The following is a 6,000-nucleotide window of genomic DNA, read 5'->3' on the forward strand; positions in this document are numbered from 1 at the left end:
TGCTTTTCGCTCATGATGTTCATGACCACTTCCATGTTCAAAATTCAGAAATATTTTGAAAAGTTGTTGCGTTCAGAACAACAAACTCTCAATGGTCACCCATTACAAAAGCAGTGACTGCTACACTGAACTCATAAGGCGGAGATTTAGGAGCTGATTTATTTACTAAAGAAGGGAAAGAAAGGAGGAATGTTCTTTGAGAGCAGTAGATTGGAGATCTAGTAGACTGGCACCCGACTCAGGGATTTCAAAGCACTTTGTGGTGAGCCCGGCCTGACAGAGTGATGAAAACTACAATAAGAAAATACTGAACTTCTGGCAGCATTCAAGAAGAGTTGGGCCCTGCCCACCCAGACATCTGTGTGGACGATAATTTTTGAAACCAGGTTCCAGAGTCATTTCTGTGTTTCCGTCTGACCGTGCCAGCTACATTTATTTTGAGGCTATGACGGCGTAGCTCCATCTCTCTCTCCATCCAGCATGCGCCTCACTTCCACAAATGACAAACATGGCGTCATTCTTTCTTTCGCGTGGTGCTGATGACGCACATTGTTTTCTTAACCGTTTACAAAAATTTGTTTCCGTTTGGATGGAGCCAAACTTTCTACTATAGTTCAGACGAGCTTTGTTGCCATGGTAAACACAGGGGTGTTGAAGGACTTTCCTCCAAACGACTACTTCACCAGAACACCAGTGTTTTACTTGTAAGGGTTAAACTGAACAGCAGTGAAGCTGTCAGCATTTTTCATTGGTTCCTGTTAGTCTTGTAAACTTTGTCTACAGTTAGTTTCCCCCCCCCCCCTCAACATGTCACCTAATTCTGAAAGTCAGAATCAATTCAGATTTATGATTCATTGTTTGGTCCAGACACTACGGGGAGATTTAAGAATATTATATGAATAGATTTATTGATATAGCTTAATACTATCAAAGTAAATCAGATGTTGTCTAGATAAAAAGTGGTAAACGCCAGTAAACAACAAAATTTCTCGCTTGAGAACTTTATGCTCACAAACAACACTTGGCTTTCTACACTAGCTTTTCTTCTTTTTTATTTTTGGTCGGTATTGTCTCCCCATCCTCTCAGCTCTGGGCTGAAGCCAAGATACTAAGTGTGTTAAAATGGTTTGATAAAGGAAACCAAGAGCGCTCACTCCATCTTTTTTCCTGCACTGCCTCATATTCACGTTAAGAAAAGCCTTTGTCAGTTTTTTGTTTACAATTACTTCTCTGCTCTAAAAAATTATTTTAAACAGTACTGATTATGATTTCAGTTTTACACTTTGAGAAGTTTTAGTTTTGTTTTTTTTTTAGCTGTGATATTTGCCCCTTTTCTATCTGTACCTCACACTGAGAGCTCAGTTCTTCCTCATGTCGTCCTTCCAGAGCGTTTTACCGCTGATGCAACACTCAACTCTGAACCCGTTTCTCGTAAATCCCGTCCCGAGCGTTTTAACGTTCGACGTGGCCGGCGCTTGAACCCGCCTCGTTAAACGGACCCGAAACCGACGGAGGCGAAGAAACAAACACGCGTCGCATGGAATAAAAAGAAACCCGGACTCAAGCCAGATGGTGTAAAACGATGCGAGAGGGGGAATAAAACGGAACGATAACCGCCAAAAATGAACCGCGGTGAACCGATTACAGGGGGAAGCGGGCGAGCGCCAGGCAGGAATCTATAAATAAAACAGAAACGGGGAACTCTCCTGTCAACATGTGTTCCATTATCAAATCATTTCACTTCTGTTCGTTATTATTTAAATGTTTCCTTTGATTAGAGCTCCAAAGAAAATATTTTTCCCATTTCAAGCTTTCCACACGCAGAAGACACGTTTAGCTGAACAATGCTAAATAATGTTTACTTCAGTAAGGCACGTCCAGATCGATGTCATTCCTACAGCTGCAAACTAAATGCAGTGATGAAGCAACGCTGGGATTTTTATTGTTTTCATTATTAGTGTTTCGCTCCTTGGTGACGTCGGAGCCGGTCACCCGGCTTCCCAGCTGCACCTGGTGGTGTTGGCACCGACATGAAACCTCAGGAGGTTCACGCGTGGTTTCCGTCGCCCCGCGTCACGCTGACTACAACTTCACACCAGTGTGACGTCAACGCCCGGCTCGGTCAGGTCCTGACCTTTGAACCGCTTTTAAATTCAGATGTGAAACCAGGCCAGCGGAGCCGGTTTTCATCCTGTTTCAGCCACACTGTTCATGTCAGTCAGTGCCTTCCAAAAGTGTTGATGCCCCCTTGAATCTTTTTACATTTTCTCTTTTATGTGAACTTTAATGCTTTTTTTTTAAGTGTGTAAATTGTGAAGTAGAAGGAAAATGCTACTTTGTTTAGTTTGGTGTTTTGAGTTGCTATCAGCTTTAGCCATTTAAACAACCTTCTGCTCTTAAGCTCAGTCAGATTCTGTGATAATATCCATAGAGATTATTTAGGATCATAAATGTCTGAAAAGTTTATATAAAATACATAAAGCGAAAACTTGTCAAAACGATAGGACTTCTAACAGACTTTTCACTTTATTTAAAACACTCCGTACATATTAATTTCTTGTTCCATATCAAATTAATATAAAACCAACACTAAACCTTAGTGACACTAAATAAAGCTGTCAGAATTTTATATAAGGTAAATCTTATAGAACATACTAACAATAATCTATTCTGTCAAACTAATGGATTTGGTTTATTTAAAAATGCGACTAATTGTGTTTAAAGCTAGAAAGAGATTATTGCCAACTAATTTCCAAAAAGTTATTTGTCTTAAATGGAAATAACAGAAGGAAACTGTTTACAACAAAGGTGTGTTTCGGTTTATGGAGTAAAATTACAGAACTGTTTGGATGAGGAGATGAAAAATGGTTTACTATAAATCCATTCAAAACAATTTATAAGGAAGAATTATCAAGTCTTGTACACTTCTGATTTAATAAGGAGAACCATACATTGGTTTCAGCTGGTGTTGATTTATTGCATATGGCCCTGAAAATCATTATTGAGAGAGGGGCGGATTTATCCTGCTCCCTTTTCAGGGTTTTCAGTTTTCTTGATTAGATGAGACTAAAAACACAAAATCTAACCAAATATTTTTACTCCAGTTTCCATTGCAAATATCTTAGTACAACTGAAATAAGACAAAACTAACTCACTTTTCAGCAAGATATAAGAGCTTGTTTTAAGTCAATAATTACTTTGATTTACAAAAAAAATAAAATGTACTACGGCACTTCCACTGGCAGATTATTTCACGTAACACATGGGAAAAATGTTTTAAGTCGGGGGTGAAAAAAATCTGCCAGTACTTTTTAAAAATATCAGTATTGGGTAATTACTGACTTAAAATGTCGGGTCGGACTAAATCCTGGAGCGGAGTCCTGGAGCGGAGTGCTTCTATCTGAGGTTTTAGCTGCATAACGATGGAATCCGATATATTTCTTGGCCTGATATCTAATCGGACCAATTCCCGATGTCCGTATCGGATCAGGATAGCCCTAATACTCGACATAAATATCAGATGGACTGTTTACCGATACGGAGACCTTTAAAGCCACTGTTATTTAGCTGTGCTGAATACATACATATACATGGCACACTCTTTTTTTTTTGTAAAACATGTCTAGAACCAAGCATAACATATCTTTCCCTTTACACTTACCAGAAAACACCCCAGTAAAATGCTTTTGGAAGTTAGTGACAACGTGTGGAAAACGTTCAGGGGGTGTGATTACGTTTTTTTAAGGCACTGTAAGTATTTTCATCAAGCCGGACCCGCTCTGCTCTCTCTCTCTTTGGGTCGTCTTTCCTTCTGATCGGTTCAGGTAAACCTGGCCCAGATTTAAACTCTAAATCGCCGTTTCCTTTGCGGATAACTAGGAACAGATCTTGCTGAGAATATTTTTTTTTTTCTTTTTCACCAAAATAGGTGGCAGCGCAGCCAGACGTGGTTACATTATGTACACAAGTTAGCAGCTGCATCGTAAAAGCTGAGGATTTCCTCTGAAGTTTTAATTGAAGCGTTGAAACCACCATATTAGGAGGTGGTTTCTTCTCTCCCCCACTCGTCTCTTCCTTCTCTTTTTCATGTGTGCTCATCGTTTAACACGTCGATAGAGTTGAATTCATTTCATCTTACCCATCAGTCACTTCATTGATGCAGTGCAGACTTTGCTCTCGCCTCCCCCTGAACGCCACATCATCACCACCGAGTCCATGCTGAGGAGGAAACCATCAAGTCGCTGCAGCGACGTTGATTTTGACACAACTGAGTGTTCTGTATTTGTATTTTTACTGAGCTACAAAGTAAGATTAAAGTATCTGTAAATATGTTTAAAAGTGAGACACATCCAATAAAGCTGTTATGAAAAGTGATCCGTTTCCCATTCGTGTTTTATATTAAACTCGACAGTAAATATTTAAACATTGCAGCTGGTTTTTTTATAAACAACAAATTTTATTAGATGAACTCTGGTGCCATATTCTTGACTAGTGAGTATTTATCGTATTGTGTATAATTTATCGTGATAAATTTCTCCTGATAGAAATTTTAGTTCATTGCCACAATAAATCCCTATTAATGATGTTTAAAACCACCCAAAACTGTCCGTATTGTCAAGATTGTTAGGTTTGCTATTCTCTCCACTGTCTGTTCAATGGAGGCATCAATCAATACCAATATATGTGAAACTGCAGAGCAGTTTGGGGAGACAAATCACACTTCTTTATGTGACTGATGCCCTAAAGAAGCGTGTTACAAAAGGAAATGTTTTTCAAGAGCCGTATTTGTGTTGGTGGGGCTACAATTGCTGTGACATGGAAATTTACATTTCAGCATTTCTTTGTGTTTTTTGTGATCCTTAAATTTCCACCATTTCATTTAAGTTTTGTTTTTAATGCAGTTCTCGTCTCTGTTAATTTATTTTCCCGAAAAGACTTCTGGGACTTCAAAAGAAAATCGACCGGGTAGCAACATTAGATCATATTTTAACCACAGAAAAATATTTCGTTTCAAGGAAAGCTCAGTTTGAGCTTCTTCAGCGTCTCCTGCTGAATCCAGGCAGCTAATTCCGCTTTAATTGACCTTTTTAAGTGAAACATCATCTGCAGTCGTTCCAGCTGCATTTGATGGTTGAGAGATGGCTGTTGAGCAGCTTTCAGATGGCGCTGACGTAGTCGCTGTGATGAGAACGGAAGGACTGCTATTTAACTCCGAGCATCGCTGAGTCAGGCAGGCAGCTGGAATATCAGCAGCATTTCTCAAAGCATCTCCTGAGTAAAGCCTCTTCGGCTCGGTTGTAACAGAACCGACGGCGGATCGGCGCCAAACCCACTTCTGGTTCGTGTGGATCGACTGAGGCCGTCACGAACGAGATAAACTTGTTAAAATTGAACCAGGCACATTGCTCCGTCTTTTATGGACAGTTTGAGCTCCAGTATCTGTGGAGTAGAGGAAATGTCATTGTTTGTTGCCGTTTTAGGACACAAATGTTAACTTCTGGAATAAAATAATAAATGTTAATGCAATACAAGCTGAATGTGAGCTTAAAACGCCGGAAGAATCGAGGTTTGGACCTTTCCTGTAGCGCCACCGTCTGGTTCACAGACAGCTGTTCACAGACTCGTTCAATAAGTTGTAATATTAGAAATCCATTTATTTCAGAAATTTTGTCACTAAGTGAAACACGTTATGTATAATTTAATTACACACAGATGGACGTTTTCAAGCCTTTATTTCTGTTTACTATGATCATTTTCCAACTTGAAGCTAATTTGTTTTTACAAATATCCAACAAATCTTTGTGAAGAATTTTATTTGCTTCGTGCAAAATGAAATTCTTATGGCTGGGTGATTAATGCTGCCACATGATACGGCAAACCATTTTGTCCTTTAATCAAACGACAAGTCTGGCCTCCTGGCCTATTGTAATAAAACGTCCTACCCTTAAGGGGTTTAATAACCACAAAGTAAATGCACAATTATGATCATATGATTTGCCA

Source organism: Poecilia mexicana, unplaced genomic scaffold (genome assembly GCF_051168715.1).
Source record: "Poecilia mexicana isolate PSO_F unplaced genomic scaffold, ASM5116871v1 scaffold_2, whole genome shotgun sequence".
Classification (NCBI taxonomy): domain Eukaryota; kingdom Metazoa; phylum Chordata; class Actinopteri; order Cyprinodontiformes; family Poeciliidae; genus Poecilia; species Poecilia mexicana.